This window comes from Ursus arctos, unplaced genomic scaffold (genome assembly GCF_023065955.2).
Source record: "Ursus arctos isolate Adak ecotype North America unplaced genomic scaffold, UrsArc2.0 scaffold_16, whole genome shotgun sequence".
Taxonomy (NCBI): Eukaryota; Metazoa; Chordata; class Mammalia; order Carnivora; family Ursidae; genus Ursus; species Ursus arctos.
Genome location: NW_026622830.1, coordinates 31,650,739 through 31,667,539, shown reverse-complemented (window position 1 = coordinate 31,667,539; position 16,801 = coordinate 31,650,739).

Genomic DNA, 16,801 nt, shown 5'->3' with positions numbered 1-16,801 from the left:
CACTCCCGCTAACTCTGGGCTGAGGGAAAGGCTAAAAGCAGAGGAATTGGTGGGAAGTCTAAGAAGCAATGAGCCTCCCTAAAAACTAATTGCCCCTCTACTGGACTATACCATGCCCTTAAAAAATAGAAGGGAGTGAACCTCAAAATGTTTGCAGTTGAGTTTCAGCCATTGCTAGAGTGACCCTTCTTAATTTGGATACTCCTTACCCCATGCTCACATCATGATGACTCACACAAGTCTCTCTTGCCATGAAGTCATTCCAAATTCTCATCATCCCCTGAATCATCTTATCTACATAAGAAATCATTCTGAATAACACTATTTTGATCCTGAGGATAACAGAGAATAATTGTGCAGTTATTTTAATATGAACAAATCATGAATTAGCTCCTCCCTCCTTTCTCCATCTTTATAAATAATGCAGTTAATATAGAGCCTTATAATAAAAAGTATCAGGGCAAGTCAGGACTCATATAAAATATCAATCTTAATATCACAGGGGTAAGGGCAAGCTAATTGCTCCCCCTGCCCCCAACCTCTTTCTTACATGTGAAATACTAAGAAATGGAGAAATCAAATCAATGAAAATGCATGTTGGTTATGAAAAAACAAAAGTGACTTTTACCCCATGAGATAGGAAAGACTAAAACCTCTATAAAGGTGAACTAATAGGAAACTATAAATGAATTGTGTTGCCACATAGAGTCATCTGAAAAAGTTTTATTAAAAACGCCTCCAAAGTATATTACATTTTATATTATACCAGGTGGAGCTAGGATGAGGGAGAGAGTTTATAGAGGAACTGTTGAACACAATTTTATTAGAATGCTTGTTCCCTTGATTATAATAAGGAGAGAAATAGGACTTATTGGTTTGGTTATTTGAAACATGCACATGCACACTTTCTCACACAACTCCAGCTTTGAGCAGGGTGAAAGTTCCTTTCTTCAGCTGGGAGTGAGCTTGAAAATGTTTTATTACGATTACAGGAAACCTGATTTAAGTATCGTCTTTTATGAAATGCTCCCATTGTTAAGCATTCTTGGTTTACTTTGCTGCTACTATGAAGGTAAATACTGATTAAACATAGGAGATTGTTCATAATACAAAGAAAGACAAACGTGCAGCCTTCAAGGGATTTAAAAATCAGGCAGATAAGACATTTTAGAATGTCAAGGTAATCTGTCATATATAACATTGGAAGAGGGAAAAGAAAAAAGACATACTCTTTCATGTTTCATTCCTTTAGGGGGACATCTAAAACACATATCTATTTAACATGGCTCGGAAATTAAAGTTATGATATCAATAACATATACCTAACCACATGTTAGGATGAAGAAAGATTGTATCTTGGAATATAGGAGTCTTCCTTGTGCAAATCCCATTAGGACCAATAGGGAGTTATTCATGCATCCAAATCCCTCCAGTCCTTCCCCTCTCCACCCCCAGACACAGACACCCTTGTTCTGAATGATCCGTGTATTTATCTATTTCACATAAATCAAGAATTTAATAAAAAAAAATCCACCAACATGGCCATATGAGACATGAATCATGAGTACTGTATGTATAAATCATAAAGACCTTAAAAGCATTTATGATATAGCCCCTTTCATGCAAACCGCCCAAATGTTTCAGAGAGCTAAATCATACAGAAAAAGGGAAATGTAGTAAATAAATTGGAAAACCAATGGTTAACCAAACTAATGAACAAAATTCTAGATGCCTCTCATCGCTGAATGGATTCCTTAGAAATTTTAACTGGAACAGGATTTTCAAGGGACCATTACATTCAGTAAGGCAACTGAATATGTTTGTAGTCAAAGATTTCTTTCAGAAATGCTTCTGGAAAAAAAATTTAAAACTTCTAATAAGATAAAAAAGGACAACGGATTCAGAAGAATATATTAGAAATAAAAAGTGTCAGTAAAGAAATATTCACTTCATGTCACTGATGTATTATGCAGAAAACTCACTGTTTACAATTCCACCAACTCCAAATCCTCCTGTTTAAAAATATGTTATTTTCTCTGAGTGATTATTTTTAATTCATTCCCTTTGCCAAGAAGGTCAACTGCACTATAAAAATAAGTTTTCAATTATTTGCCATAAATTTCAAGCATGTCTCTTAACTTTATAACCTCCTGAATTGCTAGTGATCTGCATATCTTGTTGGATTATCATGAAGACCTTTTATGCCACTGGATGAGAGAAGTCCTTCCCATCTTTTTCTTTTCAACAACATATGTGCATATGTTTATTTTTTTGGTATTTCCTCTCTGATTCTTCTATTTCCTGAAGCAGTTAGCTATTCCTGAACTGATGCTGTTTCTATTTATTTTGTGTTTCCCTCACTACACCGAGAGCTTCCTGACCACAGGGATTTATTCTTTTATCATTATATCACCTAACGTCATTTCTGGCATCACAGGTGCTATGGGTGTAATAGATAGATGATAGCCAGAATAACTATCTGAGTAGCATCAATACTTAAGACAGCAGATAAAAATGATCAAGACCCATGTTTCTGGAACATCTGGTTTAGGAAGCAGAAGATGAGGCTCTTAATGTGAATTGTGCACAGACTTCGACCATCAGCCTCTTCAGAGGTTGGTTCAGCAACAGCCTTTCCCAGGGTAGTCACATCCAATGACTGGTCATTGTGGAGCTACAAAGGCTCAGCCATCATAAGCACTTGGGACAACTGTGAAGGGCCATTTTAGCTGCAGAGCTCCTCATAAGCTTGGCCAAGGCTGTTACTGACAGGCTGGCATCACAGCTCTACTCTTCCATGTGTCCACTCCTACTCTGTAATGCCCTGTACCCTGAACCAAAGAAGCCAACTTGCAAAGAACAAGGAAAGCTAAAAAGCAAGAATGCAGGTACAAAAATGACTCAGGTTACTTCTTTTGGCCATGAAGTCAAGCACCTTTACCTTCTGACTCTCATGACCACCAGCAAGTTATAAGACAAAGCACACATCAGAAGGGCTACAACATAGCTATAGATTTCAGGAAGGAGATGATGGGTCTGGATTATAACAGAGGGTGTGCTGTAAGGCCAATGGGTGCCAAGTCTGAGGCCAAAGAATGTGGCCACTGGAGTAAATTAACCAGCCTGCCTCATCCTGCCTGGTTTAGAGAACTTGCTTGAAGACCTTCGCTAGGAAACAAGCACCTACGTCTGGCCTCATCAGAGAAACGAGGGCCTCATATGAGGGTCTTTTCAAATGCTACACCTGCCCTAGTATGTCCTCAGGCTCTCCTTCCAGTTCCTGGGGCCTCAGTTTACCCACCTGTGCATATTTCCTACATTACTTCAAAGAGGTGCTTGGAGATTTAATTAATGTTTGTCAAGCATGTCTTATATGAAAGGAATCATGTGCAGTAAGTTCAAAGTAGTCTTGGCCCTGCTGTTTCTTTCATGTGTGCTTAGAAGATTTTTCAGCTTTGATAAGAACTCAAAAAAAAAAAAAAAAGAAAAAAGAAAAAAAAGAAAGCCACTTGCTCAAGTGCTTGGATTTGGGTCCTCACGTTATGATGCTCTCAGTATTTTCTCTGGATACCACGAAAAAAAAAATGAATAAAAATCAGTTAAACAACAAAGTTCCATGAATCACACCACCATTTTCTAGGTGGTCAAGGTTTAAAAGGATAAGAGTCATTTCAATGTCCCCCTACTTTGTCACTGCTACCCATGCCACATACAAACATACCCACGTATCACGAAGGTTTAGTGATTATTTCTAACACTTTGTTTTTTCCCCTCTGTCCCCTCTCCTTAGATTTCCTAAGAGTAACTTCTTCAGGTCCTTATCACTTCTTCGATAGTCCTAAAGCTTCCAGTCTGACAAATTTCAGGCCAGGCAAACCCCCCGCAACAATGAGAGATTATTTCTTCAAACATATATATCTGTTTGTGTCCCTCTCATTCTCAAGTCCCTTATGAGACTCCCACCACTTCAGGAATTTTAGGAAAACATTCAAGGCACCTTGCAATATAGTCTCTACATCTCCAGTATCATTTTCACCACCACAGCCTCCAACATACACACAGCTCTGCTTTCAGTCCTCCAAGGTTTTAAGGATGTCACCTTTATAACTGTGGACACAGTGCTTTAATCCTTCCTCATTATGTAAACCTCAGTTTTTGTTTTGTTCAGGAACACTTATCATCCTCCTGAACCAACATATACACCACTTTTCCTAATCTATGCATACTTTTACCATACCTGGACTGTAGAATAATCGTTTCCTTAGGTAACTTATGCAGTAGTCTATAAATTCCTTAAGAAAAGGGATGATATCTGTCATTTCTGTATCTTCCGTGTTCCTAGAAAACTAGAGGTGTTCAATAAATATTTATTGAACAAGTACAAATGACTAAGCAGGGAGAGAGAAATGAGTTCAGGCATTTCTAAAACCCATGGATTTCAGAAGCATCCTCATTTCTAACCAAAAATTAATAAGTGAACTAAGCAAGAGAATTCTTGGCTTTTTGTGAATGGACAATTTCAAAAAATGGAGCTAGAACAGGACGGGGAATCTTCTGATTATTCTAATTTAAAGGCTTCTAAGATTGATGGTTATCAGAGTGGAGGTGGGTGGGAGGAATGGATGAAATAGGTGATGGGGATTAAAGAGTGTACTTGTCAAGATGAGCACCGAGTAATGTATGGAATTGCTGAATCACTATATTGTACACCCAAGACTAATAGGACATTGTATGTTAACTACTGGTATTAAAACTTAAAAAGGTAAAAAATAAAAGCTTTTAAGACAAATTCTTGCAAAATATCACTAAGTTTCATTGGCAAGATAATAAGGATGGCAGGCAGGGGAATCAGCTGGTTTGATCAAGAAGGGAATAAAAATTGATGAATTAATTTCAACTAAACTCAGTAGGGGGACAATCAGTGTGGGGCCTTCATCAGAGTGGGAACGAAGAGAAACAGAATCTAGATTACAGCTGGGCACTAGGCCTTGGGTTCCCAAATGTGGCTGACCATTGGAATCACTTGGGAAGCCGCTGAAAAATACAAATCCCTGGGCTCCATTTGTGACTTAAAGAATCAGAATTTCAGGGGGACATCCCAGGGATTTGTATTATAAAAGGGCGTCCAGTTGATTCTGAGGATGAGTCAAGTTTAGGAAACACTGACCTATGACTGATTCACTTATACATTCAAAAATGTACTCATTCACTGTGGGTCGTTATCCACATATTCATTTATTCAATGAAAACTGATAATAAAGAGAAAGGAAAGGAGTACAGAAAGAGAGAGGAACAGTCCCCTCATCCTCTTTCCTGATGCACTGTTTTGTGTAGGTCTGTGCTTCAAGCTGTTCCTGGTTTTCACTAGTTTGGGGTTGTTGTTGTTGTTGTTGTTGAACTCTCCCCCCCTTTTTTCCTCTAAAAAGAGAGTATTTCTTCAAACATATATATCTGTTTGTGTCCTCTAAAATATATACCCTTTTTCTTCTAAAAAGGGGGGGGCAGAGGGAGAGAGGAAAAGAGAATCCCAAGCAGGCTCCACACCCAGCCTGGAGCCCAATGAGGGGGTTGATCCCCCACCCTGAGATCATGACCTGAGCCGAAATTAAGAGTCCGATGCTTAACAGACTGAGCCACCCAGCCGCCCCACCCTTTCTCTATTTCTTAAGGCAGAGATGCTTCAAAACTACAAATCCTTTCTTTTTCCAGAATTACCTTCCCTAAAGAGTGATCTGAAGATCAGTTCACCTTTTCCAAGTGTCAGGATCCTCCACAGAAAAATATTAACAAGCCTATGAACAATTATATTCCCCTCTATTCTTTCCTTTCCTTCCTTCCCTTGCCCCAGGCTGGCATCAAGGTTCTACAGCCAGAGAGGTCTGAGGGAGGAGGAGGGTTATTACTCCTGGCAAAGGAAGCCTTAAATTCCAGTGAATAAATGAACATTAGCAGGCTGGTCCTAAGAGGTTGCCAACCCTGCTTTAATCTTTTAGATAGAAAATGGACTGGATGAGTCATAAAATTCATGGGAGGCTCAAACTAAAGGGAGGGAAGCTAGAGCATGAAGGAAAAGGACTTTTCAAATAATTAAGGGAAACTAAAAGGGCCATATCTAGTTAACAAGCCTTGTACCAGTCATGGTTTTCACTTCTAACTTTAATGAAGGTTTTTTCCTTCCCACCAAAATCTGGTAACACCATCCATACGGTATCCAATACACATTTATTATGCAGTTGAACACCTAAACTCTTGTTCTCTAGTTTAAAACCTATCAAAGAGAATGAAGGGTAGCTGCAGAAGCAGGAATTATTAAATCACAGACTTGCACGATGGGAGACACCCTGGTGAATAATCAGCCTACATCCTACTTTGCTGTTGAGTTTCAGGCTTCCTTTTATATATTTTTATTTTATTTAATATTTTATTTATTTATTTATTTTAGAGATAGAGCCAAGGGGGGGGAGAGGGGGAGAGAGTCTGGATCAAACTCCATGCTGAGCATGGAGCTTGATCTCAGGACCCTGAGATCATGACCTGAGCTGAGACCAAGAACTGGACATTCAACGGACTGAGCCACCCAGGTGTATAACATCTTTCATTTTTTAAATGAGTAGTATTAATAATCTTTTTACTTGAATGAGGATAATTTAACTTAATCTTAGGATTTTCCAAAGGAGGAAGTGCAGTGTTTAATTAATAGAATCCACTCCATTTCCAGAGGAATATGAGGTTCACAGAGGTTCAACAACTTGCCCAAAGTCACAGGGTCATTTGGAAACAGTCCTCATACAAAACCTAAATATCAGGATGCCTGATTCAGTGGAAGATGATGCCTGCTCACCTGCTATATAAGCCATCCATACAAGAAAAACATAAGTAGCCGAAACTCATTCCTAACTGGGTTTGGAGATTTCACTTGAACTTTAACCTTTTGGTGTTAAAAGTCAGCTTGGCAATATGCAGCTTCTAAGCATTAAATATCCAAGCCATTGAGCAAGACTATAAAACTCATGGTTAAAGGGCGTTTGAGATTCTAGGGACATCAAATAGCTCACACAAAACAATATTTTCCAAGGAAAGGCGTCAGAACTATATGGATTCAGTTTTCTAAATATCTTGTCATCTCCCTATTGCCTACCACACCAATCTTGGGAGGAGAGATTACTGGAGGAGAAAAAGATTTTTAAAATTTTTCTAGGTATGGTGGACTCAGGTTTTCTTTAAGTCCTAGATATTCGTGGAAAAAAACCCAGGAATATTAGATAACATCAAAATATGTTCAGGATAACTTTGCTTTAGACAAAAACACGCATTTCTAAATTTAGCCATGTGATTCCCAAAATTATCTCTTTGTGATCACTAACCCCAATGGACTAACCCCAATGAAGTTAGCAACCAAATGATGAATTTACACTAATGTCTTTAGCACCCAGTTGCTCTGTCTTCAGCTTTGTAATTTAACAGATATACTTTTGAGCCCTAGAAATCAATGAATCTAAGAAAGAACTAGATCTATGTAGTTACCAGTGATGTACCAGTTCTACAGAAGTGAATTTCCCAAGAAATAAGATTCAATTTTGTAACCATCCCTTAAAGTAGTCCGGCTCAGTGGTCACACTATGGGCTTTGGAATTATTCTATCCTGATTTGCTAAGAAATCCTCCACCAATAGCCGGGTGGCCTACTTTAACTTCTCTGTGCCTCACTCAGTTTTCTGACTGGTAAAATACAGATAACAATCAGACCTACTTCTTGGGTTATAATGAGAATTTAATGTGTTAGAACAAAAGAAAATGCTCAGGATAACTGTCTGACAAAAAGAACGAACTTAATACTGGTAAGTTAAGATTTGTATGGTCCTTTTACAGTTAAGGGAATTAAAGCTGAGAATTGATAACTTGCTCAAGACTTTAGTAAGTGGCAAATCCCTTTGCGGTATCTCTTTTTCACTTCACAGATTCATTTATATTTAGATATATAAAAAATGATATAGCTAATCATATTATAGGAAATATGAAAATACTTGAATAATTATCTTACTGTGACCTTAGCTAAAATACGCATTATTTCTTTTTCCCTTTTTCCACATACATTGTTTTGCAAAACTGTAAACTCAGTATACAAACAATCTTGTGTTTGACACTTTATTTATTAGCATTGCATCATGGTCATTTTTGTATTATATCCATTACTGTCATTTTTCAAGGCTATAAATTATTCTTTCTGGTGACTACATCATAATGGGCATAATTATTTTGGGGGTTAATATACTGTTACCCTCACCCCCCACCTTAGCACTACTAATTCAAAGACAAATTCATAGAAAATGAAAGTGAGATTTGCTTTGAATGACACTGAAACTATTACCAGAAGCAGAATTGAAACCTTGATTCCTTTTATTTATTTGTTTTAATAAAAGAATAAGTAATAGTATTATATTAGTTTCAGGTGGACAATATAGTGATTTAAAACAATTCTATACATTACTCAGTGCTCATCAAGCGTCCTCTTAATCCCTTTTATATATTTCACCCATCCCCCCCTCACTTCCCCTCTGGCAACTACCCATTTGTTCTCTGTATTTAAGAGTCTGGTTTTTGTCTCTTTTTTTCTTTATGTTTTGTTTCTTAAATTCCACATATAAATGAAATCATATGGTATTTGTCTTTCGCTAACTTATTTCACTTAGCATTATAACCTCTAGATCCATCCATGTAGTTGCAAATGGCAAGATTTCATTCTTTTTGATGGCTGAGTAATATTCCAGTGTGTGTGTGTGTGTGTGTGTGTGTGTGTGTGTGTGTGTGTACACTACATCTTCTTTACCCATTCATCTATGGATGAACACTTGGGTTGCTTCCATATCTCAGCTACAGTAAATAATGCTGCAATAAACACAGGGGTGCAGTTAGCTTTTCAAACTAGTGTTTTTGTTTTCCAAAATAAATAAAGAACTCAGCACCAAAAATACAAATAATCCAATTTAAAAATGGGCAGAGAACCTGAATAAACATTTTTTTCAAAGAAGACATACAAATGACCAACAGACCCATGAAAAGATGCCCAACGTCACTCATCATCAGGGAAACGCAAATCAATACCACAATGAGATATCACCTCACACCTGTCAGAATGGCTAGAGTCAAAAAGACAAGAATTAACAAGTGTTGGAGAGGATGTACAGAAAAAGGAACACTCATGCACTGTCCGTAGGAATGTGAATTGCTGCACCCACTGTGGAAAACAGTATGGAAGTTCCTTTAAAAATTAAAAACAGAGGGGCACCTGGGTGTCTCAGTCAGTTAAGCATCTGCCTTCGGCTCAGGTCATGATCCCAGAGTCCTGGGACTGAGCCCTGCATCAGGCTCCCTGCTCAGTGGGGAGTCTGCTTCTCCCTCTGCTTGTGTTCTCTCTCTCTTTCAAATAACTAATTTTAAATCTTTAAAAAAATAAAAATTAAAAATAGAATTACCATATGATCTAATAATTCCACTACTGGGTATTTACCCAAAGACAATGAAAACACTGAGTCCTGAGTCTTTTTCTAGTTCTCTTAGTACCACACTTAAACTGTACAGGAGAATACCCTCTGCCCACCTTGCCAGGTCAATGTAAATGTCACATGAGATAATGTATGCACTAAATCTTGGAAAGTGTCATTGGTATTTTTTTTTTCTGGTGCTTTTTTTTATGCTGGTATTCTCAAAAGGCAAATAAAGGTTTAAACACTGATCAATGCTGACATGCTATGAAACAGACAATGTCGCAAGTGTCATGTCATTGCCCATTCAGAGTCCAGGATATCCCTTCATCAGCTGCTTGAATTGTCTCAGAACATTAAATGAAGCTCTGAAAACCCATATGGACCATCAGAAAAAGAAGAAAGTTTCCAGTAGCTGTTCTTGGTTAATATCAGTTCAAATGTCTCTGGGCCTGCAAGTGAACAACTTCTTAGCAGAGTTTCGAAGCAGTCTTTCAAAACTATCAGGGAGGGAGAAGGAGATGAATAACTCAAGGCAGTTGGATTTTATTAACAAACAGTTCTGCATCTTTGTCAACTACTTAGCTCTATGCTTACTTCATATCCCCCATTTTCCTACACAACTACTCTTTTGATTGGAGCTACAACTATGTTGGGCCTCACAGGCCTGGCCCTGGCTGTGAACTTCCCTGTGGGGATCAAGGAGAGCTTTTCTACTTCCTTTGCCTGGTCATGAAGGAGCACCCTGACTACACACTCAGGCTGGTCTGGCACGAGCACCCACTTTCAGTCTAGACGGCAGCCTAAGAGAGGGGCTAATGCTAGGTTTCACCAGACTGAGCCTCGCATTTGTCATGGCTCTGCCCACGGTGATTCCTTTGATCTTGATCCTAGCAAACCACAGTCATCGACAAAGGTAAAATGGATTCCTGCTTCTAAAAAGCTTTGATGGAAATTCCCGTGATTCCCAATTCCCTCTCTAGCCTCTTTCTGCTCCTTCAGATTTACCTTCAACATTTAGCCCTAAATCCAGCTGTAAATCTAGCATTACAGAGGCTATCAAGCCAGCGTGAATCACTTACTGCTCTACTGTGGATATCCGGGGCCACAGCTGACCCATTTGGGAAAGTACATGATCATCTTTACTTACCCAGGCACCCTAATCATAGATTCCAGGCTCAGCATTCTTCATTTAATTTTCTCTGAGAACTGCCTAGGCTGTGATCTGATCCTCAGAGAGGGGCAATCATTTCTAAAGGGCAGATTGTTAGAAAAGTTTGCAATTAAAAACAACAACAAATATATGCAGGCTCCTTGTGGTTATAGTGAAGGAATGTGCCCGGCATGCATGCCGCTGTCATCTCAAGGCTCTCTTCTAAAAACAAGACCTATTCCCTGGGCTGTCTGCAACACTATGTTCTGTTTGTTTCCTGTGTAAAGAAAGAAACTAAGTTGAAATAGGTTTACTTAGTTCATAAGCTTCAGATTTGGGCCACTGACTCCACAAAGTTAAGTATAGACAAATTCATGAATATCATAGCATTTTGGAAGTGATGTCTAACCCTCTCATTTTACAAATGAGGGCACTGAAACCCAGCAAAGGAAAAAAGCTTGCTGGAGGCCCATGTGAGTTATCAACACAATTGATCTTGAACTTATTTCTTCTGGTGCCCAAGCCAGTGCCTATGTCCTAAGCCAAAAGGCCAACCCCGTGGGCAGCATTTCCAGAGACAGGGAAGACCAGACTATCTGATAACACCCAGAAGTGAAAGAATCCACAAAGTATTTGCTAACATTTTAACTTAGGACTGAGGAAAGAAGAGGGCCAGTCCTTCCAAATACAGATTTCAAGTTTCTCAAAACCCAGATACCAGATAAATATACACATTCACATCCCTTCCCTCACTACACCTCACACACACACAGTCAATACCATGTGCCCTCCCTTCTTCCCAAAGCAAAAGAATGGGCATGTTGTATTTAAAAACCTCATCTAAGAAGAAAAGACATCATTATTTTCCTTTTTGGGCATTTTTTTCCTACCAAAAGATGGGGGGGGATAAACTTTCTCAGGGATCAAAATATTTGCTGGAGAAGGAATTTAAGGGGATTCTGGCAGTTGGCTTTCTGTGGAAGGAGAAGGTGGTGGTGTGAACTGCCATTCTCATAGCAGACATGCTGGGGAGCAGGGCAGAGGAAAGTGGGCAATGCAGCATTTGACAGGTGCCTGGCTCTTGCTCCCACTGGCCAGGGCAACCATCAGCTCTGCTCTGCTTGGCTCCTTTGGACAAGTTAGGAGCCAGCTGCTTTCTGCACTTAACTCTTAAATTTGCAGGGCTCTCTGGTCTATTCAGCTGAGGGATCCCCAGCAGGAAGCAAGATCAGGTCCTGGCTGAAGCCTCCATGCCTCAGAGTAAAAGCTTACCAAGGAAGCAATTTTCAGGCTGTAAGTGGGAAGGTCCTTTGGGCAGAAGAGAAAGAAAAGAAGATTATCTTATTTCACTTAATGCATAAAACAAAATGCTCTCCATGCCTGGGAGAAGCATCCCAATGTTACTGGTGTCATACACAGGGATCCCTTCTCACCTGCTTCCACCGTGCAGTTACCAAGTCAATACAAGAAGGCTTACTGACCAGACTCTAGTGTCAACATTACTCTCTACCAGATCAATTTTGCACTGATCAGTATCAATGATTCTCTATCATATCATCTGCATTTGTTAGTTGTTTCTGTTTTCCTGCATGTTCTTCCTTCTCCATGGTTATACTCTTTGAGCTGATGATTACGGCTGCCTTCCCCTAACTCCTCCACTATAATCAGATTCCTCTGGAGGTCAATCTTACTGCAGGACAGGTGGGAGGGATATGGATCCTGGTTCTTGACTTTCCCCCTTGTATACTGAGCAACCCTTAGTCAAGAGACCACGACCAAACTGGAGTGTCAGTCCCTGCAAGATGGTTGGTCCCTCTCCTTTGGAGAGCCCAGCTCAAAGATTTCTAGTTCCAAAGTTACCTCCCAATGAGAATGGCCACATTGCAAATTTCATTAGTATTTTATACAGGATAGCCACTTCAGAACTTTACCCACTCAAAGCCCTGGAATTTTATCTCTTAAAAGAGTCACAGTAAATGAACTCATAAACATGCCACTAGTTTTCTTGACTTCTTGCAAGCTCAGCAATTAGCGAGCTTCTTTTTAGCCTTAGAAAACTTTCTTTAAACAAAAACTTACTTTCAAGAGATAAACTGGGGATCACTCTGGTTGCGGAAAGTTAGGGTACTCCACGCTTTTTGCCTTATGTTCCACAAGCATGGTTCAGGAAACTAATCTGTCCTAGTGTCTCCCACTTTGGGGCACTACTTCCTTTCATGCTCTCTTCAGGTTGTTTTGTTTATTTCATGAACTTCAGATTACTATGACTTCTTTAAAAACTGTATCAAACAACTTTACTTCCTCTCCAAGTTTTTTTTTTTAATAATTATCAGCCTGTTACCAATGTAAAATAAACATTCCTCATTGGGTTCCTTATGTTTTCATTCAAAGTTTTCTCTTTATGCACCAGGCTTCTCTCGAAGCCATTCTTTCTCTTCCCTATTTGACATGTTCTCATGGAGTTGGGTCTTGCTTCTAAATCACCTCTTTTTAGCACTCTCATTCCACAGAAATGTTTAATTTAGTATTTTGTGGCTGAAATGTTCCACAGAGGGTCAGAGAAGTGTGATGACTTGCCCAAGATCATACCACTAGTGGCATAATTAAGAGAGAACCCAAGCCTTTGGAAATCTGTTCAGCTCACTCCTTTCCTCTTACTCTCCACTTGTTCTCACCTTCACTCTGGTCCACATCTGTATAGGTTCAGTCACATGGCTACTCCAGATATCCTGACTCTCTCTATAAAATAAGCAGGTCACTCCAGTAATTTCTAATGTTGCCTTCTAAGCTCTATCTTTCTATAAGAAATGGAAATGGTTAAGATCATTGACCCTGGCCGAACTATTCAGGTTTTATTCCATTAGAGGTAAACCTCTTTTGACAACTCTCAAGTATCCAGGTAACTTTCTATTAAACTGTTTCCCCTTGCACATATTTCTGTCTCCAGCCCTGGCCCAAACCCAGGCATGCAGAAATTGCAAACTGCTCAGAGAAAGGCTTTCCAAAGATCTTAGAAGTTTCAAGAAAGACTTTTGTGGTATTTCTGGTCCAGCCAGAATCAGGAAGTACCAGATCACTCACAAGGAAACTCATTCTTGCACAATTTCCAGCAACACCCCCCCACACTCCACCCCCAAGCCTTCCTCGCACCACACATTCCCTGCCCTTTCTCAAACACGAATTTTTGCAGAGTTGAAACTTTTTGATAGTTCAGATAAGGTTCAAATGAGTTGCTGAGCTATTGAGGGCTGGAAGTGAACCTAGCATTTTGTTCTTTGCTCATCCGGAGTAATGAGTATACCAGGCTGTCGCTGTCAAGGTGGTTTGGGTCACATAGTGAAAATCGACATAATTGAAAGCATTAATCAACAAACAATTACATATAATGGTACAGAATGACTACTTATGAGACCTTACATGATTCTGACCAAGTATGTCTGTGGTAATAACAGGAGGCATACAATTGTATCACAGTTTTTTTGAGAAATAAATGGGGACTTGTTTTGTTAAAAAAAAAAAAAATACTTCTGAAGGTAGGGATGAGGAGAAGGAGATTAACGCTTAGGATGCCAATGGACTTCAAATTATCCCCCAAATGAAAAGTGCATTCTAGTCATTTTTCTAGGTGTGGGGAAAAAACAGTTTTAATAAATTCAACTGGATGATGCTTCTTAGGTTATTCTTTAAAATGTTTCCTTTAGAAGACCATTTCATTATCCTTCAGTTGCTTCTAGTCATCAGAACTTTAGGGCTGATTTTGAAATACTTATTTTTCTCATGAACTTGGGGAAATAGGGGAAGCAATTAGATCTTGCGATTTTTAAGGCTGCACTGAGGATAAAGTAAGAAAATATCATAAATTTTATTTCATGCTTTCTTGCCAATTGACAGAAATGTGCAGTCCATATGAATTCATATAACAAGGGTGGAATGTTGGAAAAACCAATAAAGATTTTGTGGTCTGACCTATAATAAATGTAGTTTGATTTAGAGTCTGTTTTTCACAACATGGCAAAATGAATCATAAAATAATGGGCCCTGAAACTCCTGCATTTTTTAACAATAGCCTGGGGACAGTTTACAGTGTAATGAATTGTAATTAACCCACCTTCAAAATCTTTTATGAGTATTTTGCCAATTAGCTCCGCATGCTTGCTAATGACTCATGGCTAGTGCATGTCTTTACAGAACCGGATTTTACAGCACACATCACCCTGTTAACTCAGCACAAGTGTGCAGCATGGTAAGGATGACACAGGTAGATTGAAACACCCTCAAGAGCATCCTCACTTTGCCAATGCAATGGACTTAGCCATCATTCCCCCAAGCCCAAGATAACCATAATGGTTTGTGATGTCAGAGGACTTTGGTTTCTGATGGATTGCAAGGAATGCTTCACTCCCTGTAGACACATCTGTTGTTACTTAGCACTAACGTATATAATGCTACTAATTGTGGAGCCATCTTTGTTTTCTTTACTTAGCACTCTGGTTAGCATTATTTTATCTTCGTGGCTCATGGCTTTCTGCCACTGACAACAAAAGTCCACTCAAGAGAAAATAAAACAACTACTAAGCTGTCTCCTTACATTGCTTTGCTTTGAAATTACAAGGACCATGTGCAGTCAAACTTGCTTCCTGGGATCCTAGCACTGACCTTGCTGTGTCAAAAGTTGGCTTTTCCTTGCAAGAACTCGTACCTCTGCTGGTCTAAGAGCAGGCTGAAGGGGCTGCAGTGAGAAGTGGGGGTCTGGCTTTAAACTCCATGCACTGAGAAAGTTAATTGTAGGCAAGGTGAAACTTTCCCAATTCTTCAGAGGCCAAGCCAACAAATCCTAAAACCGACTTAAGAAAGCTAACCAAAGGTGACAAAGAAGTTACTCCATAATTTCCTCAACTATATTTAAAGAATGTTAAGGATCTATAATGTTACCACTATTTTTCTGCCAGCAAAGCCACGTACCAGAAAGAAGATATAGAGGCTAATTTTTCAGAATCATAACACAATAATGTTGTACTTTCGGAAATCTAAAACTACATAGGAATGGTTTCACCATGATGCCAACAAAAGTGAACAGTTTTTAAGCTCACACCTTTGAGGCAATGGTGGTTCTAGACTAGCAGAGAACTCTTGGTTACTAGAAAAGGCTCCTGTGAAGAAGGACAAAGACAAAGGAAGAAGTCTAAGCCACCCTGAGGGATCCCCCTGAGAGGATACTGCACACACATGAAGGTGAGTAGAAGCCTCCATAAAGTGACAGGGAATAGAATAAGAGGAAAACAGATCTCACTGCAATTACTTGGATCCTTTGCAATCTCCAGGTATGAACTCAGTAAGAAATTTTTTATCTCACTGAGAGGTTTAAGAGGTATTCTTTCCACTTCCCACTCACCTTCTAGACTCAGCTCCCTCACCCAAATGTAAAGAACCAAATAATGGGAACTGACTTCTTTCTGCCAAGACTAACTAAATAAAAGTGACTGTAGTTTCAGACAGTATAACATTTAATGAGCCCTTGTCATACACAGATAAATGAACCGGGGGCTTAGGTAGTCCCTCCTTAGCTCTGGCCCTTATACAGTTGATCAGGGCAACCCCTAAGCTGCAGAGAACCAAGGCATCAGGAGTTGACTGAAGGCCAATGCCAATGGCCTGAGGAGAAAGGGATGGCAATATGCCTGCAACGTCTCGATCCTTCATCAGGTCCATGGCGCTCTAGTCTAGTCCATATGTCTCTTGCCCTCTCTCATCTATGGATCAAGACTGGACATCTTAACAAGACAAGTCATTGTCTATCCAGCAACTTATGAGAGATGAGCTGAATCAACTGGGGTATGTATCTTGAGAATTTTAATTAAGAAATACATAAACTGTTGTTAGCTAATGCTGGACCATGTGGAAATTTAAAAACACAGAAAAACCTACTGAGCAAAGTAAGAAAGAAGAAAGAGCTTGGAGAGAGATATCTGATATGATAAAAGAGACTGGACTCCCAAAGGCTTTCTGGGTCTATGCTTTAGTTTCCAATCAATCCCATCTGAGCGTTCTGCCCTTGTGTAAGTTAGTGTACAGTCCACTTCTTGGAAATAAGGCCGCATTTACTGGAACACCTGTATGTAAGGAAGTGGCTCTTAGGTCAGAGAGCCTGAGTCCTAATACCATCCCTG